The sequence below is a fragment of the Pseudopodoces humilis genome, chromosome 4 (assembly GCF_049639895.1).
Source record: "Pseudopodoces humilis isolate 2021_Gansu_Grassland_sample_001 chromosome 4, ASM4963989v1, whole genome shotgun sequence".
Lineage (NCBI taxonomy): Eukaryota > Metazoa > Chordata > Aves > Passeriformes > Paridae > Pseudopodoces > Pseudopodoces humilis.
Genome location: NC_142203.1, coordinates 64,024,347 through 64,042,935, shown reverse-complemented (window position 1 = coordinate 64,042,935; position 18,589 = coordinate 64,024,347). Strand labels below are relative to the sequence as shown.

Genomic DNA, 18,589 nt, shown 5'->3' with positions numbered 1-18,589 from the left:
CTGGCAGTTTACACAGAAACACTGTCCAGCTGCTGGCAGAGCCACACTCCTGCTATTCCGTAGGTGCTTCTGGTCAGACTCACAGCAGCAAGGTCTGCTGCTGAGCCTGAGATACACTGCTTGCAAAACTTCTTCAGGGTCAGTAGGACTTGTATTCTGAAAATGGACTGCAGTACTAGGTGCTCAGAGATACAAATCCTACACCAAAATGAGCTCAGAGCACTAGTCTTGCCTGTCAGCAATGCTTTTGCAGGTGCTTTTCAAAATTACTTTCCAAAGCATGCATGCTGTACCAAGTAATATCACATTAATGAAATTCTGCTAGTCAGTCATTTCTGAGAGCAATGCTACTTTACCTGAACTGAAATAAACCCTATAAACTGAAGCAGCAGCTATAACATTTTCTTTTTTAACAATATATGGAGTCATGACAAATCATCTTAGACTCTGGCTTGGATTTGGCTTTGTTTAATCTGAGAAATGTATTTAAATTTTGTACACACCTGCTTCTCGTGGTTGACTCTGAACTACATTTTGCTTTAAATATTAGACAACTTTTCCATTTTGATGAAGCTTTCTACTGCTAAGTGTTGAAGTGATAATATATTTCTTGCAGAACCTGATTAGATCATGCAGATCTGGTTACACATTGATATCCCTGGGGACTAGATCTGCATACAGAATTCTAATGGTAAAACAAATTATTAGAGCAGTGACCTGTGTATCAACAGTATTACAGGGAAAATCAATGAGATGCATTAAATGTTCTGCTCAGTGTAACCTGTACTAATCTAGAAATCAAAGTAAATCCAGTCTTGTTTAAAACAAAGCACAGATACTGATATTAGGAAGGGATGGATTTTGCAAACCCCCCGTTGTCCATTGAAGTCCTTTTTATTTCTGTAGGGTTTTATGCCAGATTAAGTACCTGTGTAAATGTGATCAACTGATTAGAGCAGTAGGCTCAAAACGGTATTAAGACTAATTAAACCATTTGTCTTTTATCTTCTGATCTGCAGACAAAGGCAAGCTAAAGGTGTTGAAGAGGTAGTGGCTAAACTTGACCCCAGCACCGCCAGTAGGTATATATTGGTTTAAACCACCTCTTAAAGCTACTTTAGCCAAGAAAGGCAGCACAATTCTCACAGCAGAAAACTAAGGTGAGCAACCTGTCAACAGGTTTAGCTACTGGTAAAGAAAAACACAGAGAATTGTGTGTGTGTGTGTGTGTGTGTGTGTGTGTGTGTGAGTGTGAATACCACAGTTAGAGACACCTGAACACTGCAAGTAGGATCAGTCAGAAAAATATTTTTTCCTCATTAAAGTCTTCATGCACATATTTGAGCCTAAAAAGAGGTATTCCTATGTGGATGGTAATGAGAAAACTGCACAGTGCTCTGAGAATTTCCAAGTTTTGTAACCCAAACAAGGAAACTGTATAGCATAATACAAAAGGGAAATAAGGATTAACTTGGTTGACACAAAATGAAACGGAAATCAGCTGTTCAAAAGTATGTAAAGATTCCTCATGAACAAAAAATACAGCAAATATTTTGCCTTTCCACATGTATAAGTAATTTAAACAGATCAATTAAGTATTTATTTCCATCATGCACTCATCTACATTTCCTTTTGCCTTAATTCTGCACTCTTGTCCTAGACAGCTTATTTGTGTAACTCACAGAAATTCAAAATCCTTACACTTACCAGAGCAAACTAGGGTATGATATTTTCCAATATCATGCCCAAAATCACTGTATTCCTGGTAATGAGAGAATCATGCACAAACATGCTTTTGGCAACCATGTTTAATTCCAAATCTTTCTTTTGTGCATGGGGACATTCCCCTCCTACATTACCTAAGGAAAATGTTCTTGGAGGTTCTCTGTACCACCAAACTTCAGCCTCCATGAAGAGAGGATGCAAGTTACATTTAGTAATAGAAATGCAGTGATGCCTGCAATATCTGGAAGGTGGCAGTGCTTGCACATCATCTATCTCTGTTACGGTAGGTTTGTACCACAGAGACTTCACAGTCTAAGACCTGGAGAAGCAAAGAGGGGAAATGACTCATTCCAAGTCCTTCAGGGAGCAAAAGATGATATTCCTCTTATGTGCAAACATATTCTCTCAACAGTTTATTTAGTGTCTAAAATTTTCTTAAAATATTTCATACTCTTTTCCTACTATTTCAACAAGAAATATTTATTGAAGAAATCAAGGATGAAGGCTCATGGATCAGCATAATGGAGGTAGCAAACAAGAAGTTAACATGGTGTGCGCATACTATAGACTGCCCAGTCAAGACAAGAAAGTGGATGAAACCTTTAAACAACTGGAAGAAACTTCATAATTACATGTTTCCATGGGGTAATTTTGAGACATTTACTATCAGAACAGAAGAGCAGATTGCAGGAACTCTGGAAAGCATCAGAGATATTTTTTTTCTGCAGGTTCTCCTTTAAGTTGTGAAGTTGCACTGCTGGATGTTGTATGAATTAAGGAAGAAATGGATGAGTGACTATGCAGAGAAATAAGAATTTGAAATACTCAGGAAAGCAATGAAGGCAAAAAGCAGAATAAAGATCTTGGATTTCAGAACAACTATCTTGGCTTGTTCAGGAAATTGGTAAATGGTAGCCTGGAAGAACTCGATTACCTTAAATGCCAAGAGACTCAGGAGAAAGGGCTGAACTTGAAAAGCATCTTCTCTAAAGCATATGAACAGAGTGCAAAGAAACAAGGAGACAAGGCAGGAGGCAGGTTTGGCTGAAGGGGTAACTTCTGAGTGACATTAAACTTAAAAAGCCACTACAGAAGGTTTTAGCAAGGACTGGTTGCCAGGGAGGAACAGAGGACAAAGGCACAGAGGGAGTTAGGAAGGACACAGCTGGACAGGGAAGCCTGAAAGGGATGGGGAAGGCAGTAGACAGCTTCTGCTGATGTATCAGCAGCAAAAGAAAGCACTTTTGTAGTGGAAAGGTCCACTACAGAACAGGACAGGCCTCCTGAAGGATGGGATGCCATCCAAAGGGACCTGGACAAGCTTGAGAAGTGGGTTCATTGGAATCTAATGAGCTTTGACAAGGCCAAGTGCTGGTGCTGCACCTTGGGACACCCCTGGTGTCAGCACAGGCTGGGCATGAACAGACCCAGAGCAGCCCTGCCCAGAAGGACCTGGGGGTGCTGTGGGTGAGAAGCTGGACATGCCCCGGCCATGGCACTCACAGCCCAGAGAGCCAAACGTGTCCTGGGCTGCATCCAGAGCCCTCTGGGCAGTAGGGGAGGGAGGGGATTCTGCCCCTCTGCTCTGCTCTGCTGAGACCCACCTGGAGCATCCAGAGCTGGGGTCCCAGCACAGGAAGGACATGGACCTGCTGAGTTGAGTCCAGAGGAGTGCCTTTGATCATGAAGATGATGAAAGGCCTGGAGCACTTCTCCTCTGAGGACAGGCTGAAAAAAGCTGTGATTGTTAAGCTTGGAGAAGAGAAAGTTGCTGAATAGCACCATTCCAGTAGATAAAGGGTCTTAGAAGAGAGAAAACAAATTTTCACACAGACAGCCATAGGACACAGAGGAACAGTTTTAAACTAAAAGAGAGGAAATTCAGATTAGATGTCAAGAAGTGAGCAGTGCTACTCAGAAGGCAATGAGGCACTGGGTCAGTTTGCCCAAGAAAGTTGTGGATACCCCATCCATGAAAGTGTTCAAGGCCAAGTGCTGGGTAGCATTTTTAATCTGGTCTAGTGAAACATGTACTTGACCTTGGCAAAGGGGTTGGAACAAATTAACTCTAAGATCCATTCCACCTCAAACTATTCCATTATTCTGTAAGAAATTATCAAGAGACACTTAAAATTCCTACACCAGCCATGACTCAAAGAACAGAAGTTGCCAGTTTCAACTACCAAGACACTAAATTTTCAAAAACTAGGTATCAAAGAATAAATTGTGCAGCAACACTTAGATTGCTAGAAAACACCTGCTAGTACTTTTACTAGGGAGAACAGTCTACTGTTTTCTTTACTGGATTCCTGTGATAGGACAGTTGGGAATATTTAACCCACTACAGCTCACTGTGGACATATTTATGCCCATATTTATGCCTTCCCTGGAGGGCTAACTCCCCCATTTAAAAAATATTTGGGCTTGGTGCTGAAAGAAGTGCCTAAGGGAGAATGCCTTTTAGCTCAGAATTGTTCCTTCAGTCTCTTGGAGATTTACATAGAGACATGTTAAATCTACTACTTTTGATGGCTCAGCTTAAATATATCATTCACAAAGTTGACAAATGTAGCTGAACTTTGCTGTGCCTTCCCTTGCTTCCCTGTCAGCTCTGGCCATCCCTTGGAAAATACAGCCTTGTAAACAGCACCTATAGTTGAACAGCACTGACCAATATGCTCCCAACAGCAGCAATCACACCCTGAAGAACTGTAAGTATCAGAAAAAACCACAAACAAATAGAAGCAATAGTTCACAGGATTTAGCATGCTTTGCTGTCTTCCTCTCCATCCATGGATTATCTTGTCTCTGTGCCAGTAGTTATCTGATAGTTGTTAGATGTGTTAGGAATGTTTTACTAGTGCTTTGGGTGTCATTAAAAGCTTTACCCCTTGTCTTTCTGTATTTAGGAGATGTCATACCTTTTTGACTATTGCTGAAATGTCACATGCAGTGCCACATGATTTCATTAAAGACATCTGTATCAATGAAGGCTCTATAATAACTGACAGCAGGTAACATGTTTCTTGGATGATGTAGAGAACAGCTAGGACAAAGTCCATGACCTTTGATACACAGGAATTCAATGCAGACGTTCTTGCAATCTCATTTGGTCTGTTCTCCTTGTCTTTTTTAACCTTAAAAAATCAATCATTCAAGGGAGAAGCCCTATGAATTGTCAGCTAGTTGCAATGCCACTTCAAGGAACAGCAAAGCCTAGTCACGAACACTAGAGTTAATGCACCTCAATATTGTGTTTTGCCTTCTTTTTGAGATGGCTGAGTGCTGTTCTCTTCATCAAAGCCACAGCACATCTCAGGAAGTCAAAAGGTGCTGCCAAGAGAAATCTAATTCAGACTTAACTCCATTTCCCTTTAGCATGAAAACTGCTTGGGTGATATCAGCTCTGTTTGATAAAAGCAGTGCACAGGAAAACAAAACCAAAACTGGGAGAAACAGATTATAGACTGCCCGGTGTCCAAGTGTCCCCACATGTAACTGCCTCAATTTCCAGTTGTTCTTTCAGTGTGTATCACCAGCTGTGTGTCCCCAACCCCAGCTGAATGTCACAGGGCTTAGTCACATATTCACACTTGGAGTCCACAATCTAAAGGCATGGGAAGAGAGGTACACACTACCTCAGGTAAAGCAAAAATCTGAACAAGTCCAGAGAACAGGAATACTTGGATGACATTGAAAACTGACATACATGTATACAACAATATATATATATATACACACACATATATATGCTGATATGCTACAAGAAATTACACTCTTGTATCTTAGTATCTCATTCTGCCTTGAAGACATTGGTTACAATGTGTGAAACAACAAGGAAAGGAAACATTTTTTTCTTTCTTGCCCCATAATTTCCCAGAAGTGATAGGGCCCCCCCTCTCCTCCCTTCACCCCCACATCTTCCCACCACCAGGTAGGTTCTGGACCAGCCACTGGAATTGCATATAAAGGTAACTTGCACTCCGGTCCTATGCCTGGGAATACAGCACTGGGAGTCTGCACTGTGCTGCTTTATTGGGACTATCCTGAGGACAAAAGGAACAATCTGAGAAAACAGACAGGAGCACAGTAACCACTAAGCAAACATTTTAACATGGTTTGCTTGCAAGAGTGAGCGGAACCACTTTTTTGCCAACCTCTGCCTGGGTTTCTAATGATATTTCTGCCACAGGTGGAACTCAGCATTTCTCAGCCAAAACATCTCAGCTGGAGCCCCTCAGTCCACATCAAATGTTCGAGCACAACTTCAACAAACTCACCAGCTACTGGACCAATCTAGGACACAGCCTAGAACTGCATGTGCAAAACACTCAAAACCCAGCACAAAGCATCTGCTTCTTGTTCACTGTAATAAAGAACAGAGAGTTTCTTTTCAGAGGTTCACAGAATTGCTCAGTTTGGAAGAGACCTCTGGAGATCATCTGGTCCAATCCTCCCTTCTCCTGAGTGAAACAGAAAAAAAATGATGCAGAGTTTACAACACATCATTGAAGACTTCTCCAAAACACCTTGCTGAAGCAGCTTCTTAGCCAGGAAGAAAGCAGAACTGGGAGGCCATCAGTCCAGAAATGGCATTCCATATCTAAGGACCAACTTTGCTTTGTCTTCCCGATAAAAAAAATAAAATTTTCATGCAACATGAGAGGACTTTAAACAATTACTTGCTCTTGTTCCTCTTACATGTCCTTATTACCTGTGAAATACCTTGAGAATCATTTTGGTTTGTACTTTTGAACATGGCTATAATTGTTTCCACTGGAAGCCCACCAATGCTGATACTGCCAGTACTCCATGACTATGAGGAAGTGCTCCTGACTCAGCCAAAGATAGTACTTCTTGAAGCTGTTAAGAAACAGCTTATGGAATATGGCAGTGCCTGCACTGGGAAGTGTTTCAAGTCAGTGGATTGAGCTAAGATCAGTGCCTTGCCTAAGCACTGCTTCTATCCCATAAAGAACTCCTGAACAATAAAACAGGTTGGGAGGTGGGGAAGGATCTGCTTGGTACTAAGGCCCTGGGTAGCTAGTAATTATCACAGTATGATAGGCAAGCTTGGCTACAAATCTGATTAGGTTACTTATTATTCAATTCATACTAATACGTTTGGTGCACAGAAAACTACCCACATGCAGTTTCTCAAAGTTCTCTCCTGCCAACACAAAGACCAGGTCCTGTTCCTTTTAGAGCACAGTTATCAGTTAATTCCGCTTTTCAAATTCTTAGTACTGTGTTGAAAAGTAAAGAAATAAGAAAAAAACAAGCTGTGATTATATTTCTAGCTCTCCAAACAGTGTAAGCACATTCACAACCATGGTCATCACAAGCTCAGTTTTGTTAAAGAAACTGTTCTTTAACAGAAGTTCAGCACATGCTGCCCTCCTGAGAGTATTCCCTCTTACTTAGTAACTTCTTTACTATCCTGTAATTGTTTGTGTAGGATGAGGTGAAGTAACTTTTTCTGAGGCACTCGCAAGTGCAGCTGGCCTCCCACTTCTTCCCAGGCAAGCCACCTCCTGACAGATTTCCTTGGAAGCTTCATGCAGCCAGCACTCAGAAGGCAGCATGGTGCAGCAGTACATGGACAGCAGGGGTTTTCTAAGAATCCCGGATTACATATTCTAAAAGCTCACCTTTTTTAAAGTGAATAACTAGTTAATCAAATGCAGGCTCTAAACAAGGCAGATTTTACCCAGGAAAATGTAAGATTAACACTGCTAGAAACCAGCAAAAGGGCAGCAGGGCCAGGACACAGCACGGGGTGGAGAAGGCTCCTTCTCCTGTTTGCCCAGCGCAGCAGAGCCCTTGCCCAGTGCTGCAGGAGCAGCAGGGCAGGCTCAGGACAGCAGCACTGCTCTCCATGCCCAGAGCCATTCCTCACTGCTCCTCCAGAGCGAGTCAGGCCACCAGAACTCCTGCAAGCACTCAAAGGCAAACAGATGAGTGCAAAACATTTTTGCATTATAGATGTAAAAGTGGAAAAGATCATGCTGAGGACTGAGAGATTCAGCTGGTCTGTCTTCTCCACTGTTTTTTTCCAAATGTGGTCTACACCTCTCATCTCTACACAGAAGAAAAGGTGAAGAAGGAAGGCAGTGGTACTGCCTGTGCATATACCACATTAATAAAAAACTCTGTCCAACATTTGTGCACTGCACTGACAATTTAAAGCAGTGTAAAAGGCTTGAAACTTTAAAAACCTGCCCACAACAAGCGACTAGAAAAGTTATTTTTATTTGTTCAGTCAAGTGAAACTGAAAACATGATTTCACAGTATTTTGTGAGCAGACACATAACACGTAACACAAATTCTGTAATAGAAGAAGGGTCCCTTCACCTATCAGGCTAAAAACCAGTGGGATTCATGGATGAACTTAAATCCAAACTTACAAAAATCAGTAAATCAGCTTCTAATTTTTGGCAGAGCAAGAGTAAAAAAAAATCTAACAGTTTTTAAAAACAATCATTTCATTAGGATTGACCAAGCACCTAGAGCATATGGTTTAAGATCATCAGAATTTGTAAGTTCAGCAGCAGACTAGACACACCGCTGCAGCTTGCATGGTGCAGGTCAAGTGCTGTAATATGCAGATTGCCATGGTCTTCTTGTTTATGTGTGTGCATATATGAAGATTGTATAGGATATTCTAGATCACATAAATTAGAATTACATATAACCTTGTATTTTATGCCCAAGTAAAATTTGAAGACAAATTACCTACCAAATCACTTGGAAGTAAATTCACTGGGGCAGAGCTGCAGCTACTGTCTATTACCCAAACTGCACAAATGAAAATACTTTCAAGTCTTTGCTTTTCTCTGAACTATGCAAACAAATCTAGTATTGCATCTTTTTGCTCTGCAAGCTCACTGCTCAGTGTTCAGATGCATGAGAGATCTCTATCAGATCTCACATTTTAGTTAAACACTTCTCTCAGAAGTACCATAATAGCTATTTTTCATCTTAATTTAGGGACTAGCAGACAAGAATGTGAAGGAAGGAAAAAGGGAGGAAAAAATAGCAAGAGGTATATCTGATTCTAAGCATAAGATTATTGTGCCAGGAATAGTTTGGGGCGTATTTTGTTCCAGCACCAGCTCAATCTGTCTGAGTGTGTCATTAGCATCCAAGTCATATCTCCTGGGGCAATCAGAAGCACTAAAATTGTGAGCCAATAGCTTTGGGACTAGTGAGAGATTGTGATGATCCCAGGCAGCTTTGCTGAGCCTGTGAAAAGGCATCTGGCAACAGTGAGCACCTTCCAACCATAATTCTGGTTCATAATCCAAATGCTATCATTGACATAAAAGCCTTGAAGGACAGCATGCACCTGAGAAGGCTCCTAAAAAAGAGAGTGCTCATATTTCTTCTTCTCCATGCACACAGAGAGCCCAGGTAATTCAATGTTCACACTCTAAAATAGCATCAAATTAGACAACTTCTCCTTCTTGAGCTTTTATTTGGCTTACTTTCATGAAAAACATTCTTTGATACTCTTAAGCATGAGAAATTTCCCTTAAAATGCCTCTGATTACACTGGTATCTCTATTGCCACCTATTGTATCTTTTTGGCAACACAAGATTTTGGATACTTCATTTTTCCTTTCCCTCACCTCTTGACTATCCCCTCTTCTTGGATTTTTTTTTTTTCTCTGATATACAGTACAGCTTTTTCCTAACTCATGACTGCATTGATACATCTACTAGCCTCAGTATAGTTCTTATTTGAGCTCTCCTTTCTATTTAAAAACCAGTAATAGTAATTTAAAAAAACCCAACAAAATGAAAAAGGTGCAGTATTTTCTACTAAATCTGAGCATCCCTTCTAAACAGTTCTAGTGATCTTGAAGCTGACAGAAACTACTTGCACAGCATATATAGCTTCTGCATCTTCACCCATAATTTTAAGGCAAAGAAAAGGACATCCAAGAGGTATGTGTCTGGATAAAATGAAACTGCATTGCAAAGCCAGTGGGAAGAATGATCCCTTAAATCAGGCTTCCTATTCCTTTTAAGATCTCTACAAGACAACCACTGCCATCTGAGATGGATCATCACAAGAAATTTCAAGGCAAGATTCTTCAGTTTTACAAATATCAAACTGTGCTGCAAGAACACCTGCAATGCAGAGAAAAAGGACTCTTCCTGAACTGTATGAGAGCACTGGCAGTCAGTTTACCAGAACTCTGGAATGGGACAGTCTAAAGACAATATGGATAAAGTTTTATATTAGCACACAAGAAATCCAGGCTAGCTTTGTTTTCTTTTTCTCGGTCACTGAGTTTGAAAAACTGATGCAAATCTGAGCAGCTCAGGTAATGCTTGGGGGAAAAGCTGCAAAATATTATACCCTTTCCTGAGTCAGTTTGCAAAGGCTTTCACAAAGAAACACTTTTAAAATATCCCTTTAAAAAGCTGTGCATATAGACTTAGCTGACCACACCATGACTGAGAGATAACCAAAGGAGGAAAAATATTGCAAAGTAAGAGGAGTAAGAGGGAACCTTGTTAGGTTTTTAATCTTTTGACCACTGCCCTTGCTAGGCACTCTTCCTTATCATTTGGTTGCCTCAAATGTTCACATTTTTCTACTTTTGTGCACTGCTTGGCAGATTTGACAAAGAGCTAGAAACAAAATAACTTCCTCAACCAATCTGCTGAATGCAAGGCTCGTTCTCTGAGACCAGGTACTCTGTAAGAAGTCTCTCATCCAAGGTCTCCTCAACTATAAGCAAAGACATTGTAATGTTCAACTTCATGGGGTCTAGAGGAAAGCACTTAAGCAATTTCCCTAGGACCCTGCGATACAAATGGAAAACACTATGTCATTTCTGCCAAAGCATTTTTTTCCTGCCAAACTCTAGAAAAACATCCCTTAGTAGATGAAGGCCGAACTTTTTGGAATTCACCAGCAACACATGCTCAAATGGAGCACCCCTCCAGCCTAAGGGTTCCCATGGAGTCAGTTTACTTTCCTGTAACTCAGGACTGGGCAAAGGAATGGGGAAGTGGAGCAGTACCACCACAAGGAAGCACATGGGCTCTTTCAGGTGGCCATAAATATAACCCCTCTGCCAAGTTACCACACCATGGTGTCACTGGCCTTCTTAAGCCCAGAGGCCTGCAAATAACAGCACAGCTTCTGCTTCCTTATGTACACCACTGCTTTACAATATGACTGCCTCAGAAAGGAACAACAGAGAAAAAACCTTTCTAGGAGTCCTCCTCCACACAATCGGTATTTATCTTTTACATCCAACTGCATAACAAGGAAAATAGTCTCATTCAAAGATTTTTGAGCATTCAAGTCATGGCATTCCTAAGATATCAGCTGCAAGGCCTATGAGCCATCAGCAATGATGCATTCTGAGCTTGCTGGCACCCAGAGTCCACAGAGCACGTCCTCCTCACACAGTGCTGCCCTCACACCTTTCAGCCTGGTCCTGCACCATGCTTTTCTGCTCAGATTCTCACAGAAATTCTCCAGTCATGTTTAGGCACTGTAGGCTGTCCTTTCCAGGAGCATGATAAAAATGTGACTTTCTACACACCAAATGAAGAAAAGCAATTGCAAAAACTGTAAAACACAGGATCAATGCCAGAAAAACAGCCTCCTGCTGTGAGGTGGCACCAAAAGTGGAAGACAATGAGCCAAGAGGCTTTATAAAGAGAAGCAGCAGAGAGATGCACCCAGCTGGAAAAGAAGAACCCAGAGAAAAACTTCAAATAAAATTATTTATTTGTCGTTGCTAAATGGAAATATAAGCAAAAGTGAGCTGTGTTTTTAGCCATGAAAATGTATCAAAAATAACAGAAAACACAGCAAAACACCAGAGCTATCAATCAATCTCAATCAACAGACAGGAAACAGGACGTACCTAGATGCATTTTAGCCTGTAGATGAAATAAAGCCCAACCAAGCAAATTAAACAAACCACCACACTGTGATACAGGAAAGAATTACAAGTGCAACTGTCAGAAGAGTCTTAGCTAGGATTGCAAAATATCTATCTGCCTCATCACCCAGACTATATCCTCACCAGCCCAGTAACATAAAGACACTTTTAATTTCATTTTGCAAATACAATGAAGACAAGTAAAGACACACAGAATTGAGAGAACTCAAACTGTCAATACCTGTCTTCTACACATCTCTTCTACCATCACTAAAGAGGCAGTTTAAAGGTCCACATGATCAATCAGCCTAGATTCCTGTCAAACACCTTCTAAGGCCTAGCAATCCAATTTCAATCAGTTCTTCCTGCATTATTTGCTGCTAACATTATCCCTGCTTGAGTCAACACAGCAATCAAATAAGCCACTACACAATACAGACGGCTACAAGAAATGAATGAAACCAGTTATAAAACAGTATTGATGCTATTTCATTTCCTATGTTTCCAGCCTACAGTCCACACCAGATCCCCAGTTGGCATTTATCAGTATAGCTCTAATGACCCATTAGGCCAATTTAGACTGCTGCAGATCTGGCTGTTAGTGTTAGACTTCAGTATTAAGAAGTCAATGAAAAAGCACAGGTGGTACTACTGATTAATTGAAAAACAGACAGATGATCTGTCCTTTTTCCATACTCAGGATACATCTAATTTACACTGGATATGCTTATGTCTTCAAAAGCAATTATTAGTTTAGCTGTTTCATACTAACACTAAGTAAAATCCATCATTTCATAGTATTTTTCTAATTTGTAATTGCATACTATTGTTATCCTCCAACTAATTTCAATTGTTTTCAAGGCTTCAAAAGCTAACTTTAATTCAGTAAAACTTAAAATTAGTAAATGTATTGTAAGAACATTTCAAATAATCTGAAAATTAAATGTTTTCAGTCTTGCATATGCTCAGAAAAAGAAGTCATGTCTTCTCTGGACATAATGGCAATGACTGCAATGACCTAGACTGACAGTGGTTTGGCTTCAGTGTGACACACAGCATAGAAGTCAAAGTGTTGTTAGCTGCAGTAATTCCACAGCTACTACTGGTAAAGCTGAAGGTATTAGTAAAGCTGATTTTTACAGTATGGTGATGATGCCAGCACATATTCTTCCATGCTTCCTATGAATTCTCAAACAACCTATGTGTCACCCTTTTTTTCTGGATAGAGATTCCCCTTCTTACTTGGTCAAGAATATCACAGATCAAACTGCCTTAACATCCTCTTCCTCTCCACTTTTTAGGTCTATGACACCCTGAATATTTTCAAGGTACTTGCAAGGACTTGCTAATTTCTGACCCATGTCTTGCATGAGGATGTGAGTGGTCTGCATGGAAGGAGACCCTTTTCTTTAAATCATTAAGTAATTCTTCAGTAAAATGAACTGGCAGATAGCCTCTGTGTTCAACAGTTGCACCTGATAGCCAAAAATGATGGTAGCTGTTCCACAATGCTGCTAGTGCTGTTTTACAAGGAGACAGTTGAACTTCCACCATGATTGGTGGCTTTTTTTTTCCTCTCTACCTTTCCTCCAGTTATAAACATTAATTCAGCATTTTGAAAAATATTAAGTAACTGAGATATTTTGAAAAATAAAGTCCTGTTTACTCATTTTAGGTTCAGCTCTACAGGGTAAAATAACAATAAAGCAAGCCACTTGCAGTTACCTTAAAGAGGACCAACAGGCAAGAGACATAGATCTTCATGTAAGTCTGTTTAAAAAGTTTTTCCACAACTTTAACCTCTCTGTTGGATACAGGACAGTCCTCCTCCTAGGACATCAATGAAGCTGTGGGGTGTGTGAAACCAAAGTTCCCAGGACCCTCCATCCCTCCAACCCACAGCTGTGATCTAGAGGGAGGTGTGAAAGACAAATTCAGGACATAGCTTTGGTGAAAAACTCTTCATCACTCAATAGTCAGTTCCACAACACTGAGTTAATAGTACACTGTCCCCCATTAAAGGTGTCCTAATAAGAAGTGTGACATAGGAACCAGATATTGCTGGATTTTTAGTTGGGGCAGTGTTTAGTGGTGCAAATAGACGGTCAATGTCTTCACAACATTCTCATTAATGCCAATCACAGACCATAAGAATATCTGCGTTGTCCACAACAGTGCAGCTGCACTGCCACCCTTCACCCTGAAGACCTGCACACCACAGGCAGCCAGGACCCCTCAGCACTGCTGCCAGTTCATCCAGCCAAAACTGGCCACCACGGAGCTGCTGAGCTTGTGCTCTGCCCTTACAGGCAGCCGGTGCTCCAGATGGTGTTGTAAGGACATTGTCCACCCCTTCTGCGTGGAAGCATCGTGAGCTATCAGAGAGATCCCATATACAACAGAGGAGGCCTTTTTGCAGAAGTTCAGTTTTGTGTTGTGCTCATGACAGTAAACCATTCACCCTTGCATACAGTTAAAATGTTTAGTGTTTTGAAAAGGAAGTAAAAAAATAATTGCATGGCAAATTGTTTCTCACCTATGAAAACATCTAGTCTGTAAATCTTCTGTTATTAACATTATCACTGATATGTAAACAAAAAAAGAAACATCTCTTACCAGAGTGCATGTTTCTAAATCTAAATATATTCATCAGAAATAAAATTTGTAGGAAGCTCCAAAACCTTTCCTACAATTGGCAATCAGCCATTTTTTATGTTAGGTTACTGACATACTTTAATTAGCTCTAATTCACAAATTACAATATAGAAAAATTGTGACAAGTTTTTTATGAAGCAGTTGTGCATCTTATCAACATGCAGTCACCTTATTTTTAGAGAATTCACTAATGCAAAAAAAGGTATCTTTTCCCATCATGAATTATGACATACCTGTCTTCCATGTAAGTACTCTGGTTTTCTGAAAATCATGTACATACTACTAGCTAAAGGCATTAAAATCTCTGTTCCCTGGAAACAGTAAAGAAAAAATGAAAAAAAAAAAAATCACTCTTTTGCTATAGGGACAAGCACTTTTCTCAAATAGATTTCCAGAGAAACTAATCATGAGTTCTTTTGAAAACAACCCCTGAGTGTATCTTTCTATCTTTCTGCTCCCAAGGACCTTTGAGACCCTGACTTGTGGGATTCTGTCTATTGCTCCATGTGCTTAGCTACCCAGAAAAGCAGAAGATACATTCCACCTTCTGCCTTATTTCATCTTGCATATCCATCTGTGACAAGGTACAAATCCACATTAAACACTAATTGTTTCCTTCTTCCACAAGTCTGCATCCTTTGAAGAACTCCAGAAACAAGATAGTTCAATTATTTGCATACAAAAAGCCAGATTTCATGGCACTGACTGATTTTCACCAACCAAGAAGAGAGACACAAACTCTGGACAGTTAATGACATATTCAAGGATGACAAGCCAAGTGTGAATGCTAGACATGGGTTTGTGTATGATGCTGCACATCAACAGCCCATAAGGAGGGACAGGAGGCAATCTGTGCTGAAATCCACCCCTGCTGCATGCTCCTTTTAGTGGCTGCACACAGGCACATCATCCAAAAGACTCCCCCATCCTGTGCAGCAAGGGCAGCTGCAATGGAGGCAGAATCTGGCCCCCAGTGTAGGAGGAAAATGAACAGTGAGCAGAACAGCAGTTCCCACCCTCATGGCACCATTTAACAGTTTTGCTGGTATGTGACCTTTTGTTTGCCATCAAATCATCTCCCTAGCATTCAGATCATATGTTTGTCTATTCATCAAATCCCCTGAACATTCAAACCACATATACAAAGGCTGTTTGGATCCTTCCTGCCTCTATTGTGGCAGCTCAATAACTAAGACAGGGAGCTCCCAGCTGGGTATCAACAGCAGAGAAACACTGCACAGCCAGAGGGGAAAGACATGTTGGTAGAGCATACTTATATAGGGAGAAAATTAAAGTCTGGAAACTTACCAAAAAGTCATCCCTTTTCTTCTGAGTGTCATAAAAAAAGATGCTCAAAATAATTACTATGCTAGCAATGTTTAAATGCTAATTTGTACAGTACTCTGTGGAGCATACAGCTCTGATTGACATTTTGGCTAGAAAAGGCACCTTACTTAGCAATCTCTATTTGCTGAATTAAAGCAATAATAGAGGCAGTTTGATAAAAATTATGTCACCCTGTTTGAAACCAAGCCAAAGGAAAGATATGCTTTTATGACTTTGCCCCTGCAATGGTATGGTGATATTTAGATCTAGAGACTTTCAGAGGGGATTTGAATCCTCACCGTTAAAAATTAGAAACTGGGAAATTGCTACAGAATTATAGCACTAAAACTGCCCCCAGCTGAAGAAGTTCTGTGTGCAGGAGCAGCAATTCATTGGGTACTTAATTTCGTCACACAGAAGCACATTCACTTAGCTGGCCCATGCTTATCACACCAACTATCTCATCAAGTTGCAACCACTTAAAAATGAAGCCTCTTGTCTAAACTGGTACTGGTTATCTAAATTCCTTCTGAGGTGAAAGAGGAAGACCTCTGGTGTATATTTACCTTGTTCACATATCTGTGACTAATGTAAGTTAGAATACTTCATTCTTGAAGGTGATTCTTTTTCTCCCTCTTCAAATGAGGAAAAAACAGTTCACTTCAGTCAGTTATAATTAGGTGAGATGTATCCCAGCATACATATCTCTGCTATTAATGAATTAGTCTCTAAGGGGAGGGAAATACTATCCCTTTGTTACTAATGGGCAAATTAGGGTCCTGAGAGGCTCTAAGTTTTACTTTCAAAGAATTTAAAGTCCATCTACATTCAATGTAGAAGTTTAAAGTCTAAAACTGTAACCCTGAAAAACCTTCTGTGGCAGACAGGTAATGAATAGAAATTCTTACTCTTTTCTGTCTCACAGAGGTCCAATTATGGTAGTTACATCTGTACAAGGCAGCTTGAAGAAGTGCTCAACAAGGACCCTGTCTGCTTTAGTTTAGGTAGGAGTTGGAGAAACTTCTACAGAGACATAATACAGGGATGTTTTTGTTATTGTTGAACAGGGCTTACGCAGACCCAAGGTATTTTCTGCTTTTTCTGCTTTTCTGCTTTTCATAGTGCCACACTAGCAAGGACCCATCATGGGAGGCTGGGGGGGACACACACCCAGGACAGGTGACCCCAGCTGACCAAAGGGATATTCCAGACCGTATGACATCATGCACAGGATATATGGTAGCGGGAAAGAAGAAGTGGGGGGGGATATTTGGAGTGATGGCATTTGTCTTCCCAAGTAACCATTCCATGTGATAGAGCCCTGCTTTACTGGAGTTGGCTGAACACTTGACTGTCCATGGGAAGTGGTAGATGTACTCTCTGTGTTGCTTTGTTTGTATATATGGATTTTTCTTTCTCTTGTAAACTTTATCTCTGAGTTTTCCAGCTTTTACTCTTCAGTTTTCTCCCTGATTCTGCTAGTGGGGCAATGAGAAAGCGGCTGAGTGGTACTGAGTGGCTGCTTGGGGTTAAACCATGACAGACTGGATTAAGACTCCCAGTCTGAAATAGTGTTTCTCCATCACAGTAATACACAGAAGCATAAAAGATAAAAGATGATGGTGTTTTGTGGGAAATGCTAACTCGGGTTCAAGAGTAGAGGCCATTACTAAAGGGATGCAGGCAAGAACCAACTCTCCACAGTACCAGGACTCACCAGATGGGCAGAGGCAAGCTGGGCTCTGAAATCAGGTGTAAGCACCCTGTGTTTGGTGTTGTGGGCAGAGAGGTGTGCACAAGGACAAAAGGAGGAAGAGCCTACAAGACCAGAGTTGCTGCCACAGGTCCTGCAGAAACACCTGTAGGGAAACACGCCCTTCTTCTGCATGTTTGCTGTACGTAAGTGGTGTTGGGACAAATACACATGGCTTTGCATAACCCAGATACATCCACCACGACCCCCAAGTGTTCTCTGTAAGCTACGAGAAAGACAGGAATCCTATTGGGAGAAACAGCATACCACCCATAATACTTTCTGTTTGACAAACTAAAATTACACAAGCCAACTTGGCATTTCTCCCAGCATGACATGAGAACAATGCCCAGCCGGTCAGTCCTTGGTGTACTAAGGGAAAGCAATTTTTGGAATAAAGTCAGCATAAGCCAGGCTGGAATACACTCGATATGCAGACAGTAACACTTTCAGGTTTCACAGACAGAGCTATTCAGACTGCGTATATTCTTAAACAGCACTAGTATTAGTGTCAGGTTGAATTTTCGTATATAGCTTGAAGTCTGCTGCTTCCATTTCAGGCCTGGAGAAAGCTTTCTATATCTAAAAGTTTATCCATTTTTTTCCAATTATAGCTGCTGGTCGTCAAAAGTTATTATCTTTCCTATGTGCCTGGGACCATCACAGTCATAAGGAAACTACTGCAATATGGGAAGATACTGAATTTGGTGTCTGAATAGAGATTGTCCAAAATGAAGAAAAATGAAGTCACATTACCACTTAGTTCTCGAATTTCCACACCATGCCCAGAAGACCTATACCCCTAAACCTCTAAGTATTACTCATTTTAACTACTATATACAACTAAGTAGAGAACTTCAAGCACTGAGAAATCATCTGTTTCACTCAGCCAACTCAACTCCACAGGAAATAACAGAAACAAGAGAAGTGCCCCCAAACACTTAAGCATTCATGCAACAAAACCAAGCACTACACAGCAAACCCTATTACACTGCCAAAATAATCTGGTAACAGACAAAACAAGGGAAAAAAATCTCCTTAAAATGAAAACACCCACTGCCAGCAAAAAATTAACCTGAAAACCTTATGAATGTGTCAAGAAATAACAATGTCAGGATCAACATCCTTGGACACAAACCTAAAGTTAAGTCCTTAAAAAAATTCTTTAATAGAAGGAGACTAATAAAAATCCATACCACATAAACCTTTAATATT

At 40.6% G+C, this 18,589-nt stretch overlaps 1 protein-coding gene across 1 annotated transcript in view; it reads right to left on the bottom strand.

The window, feature by feature from the left end:
* PLCXD3 (phosphatidylinositol specific phospholipase C X domain containing 3) overlaps positions 1 to 18,589 on the bottom strand; it is a 74,782-nt gene that overhangs the window by 29,489 nt on the left and 26,704 nt on the right. The window lies entirely within an intron of this gene.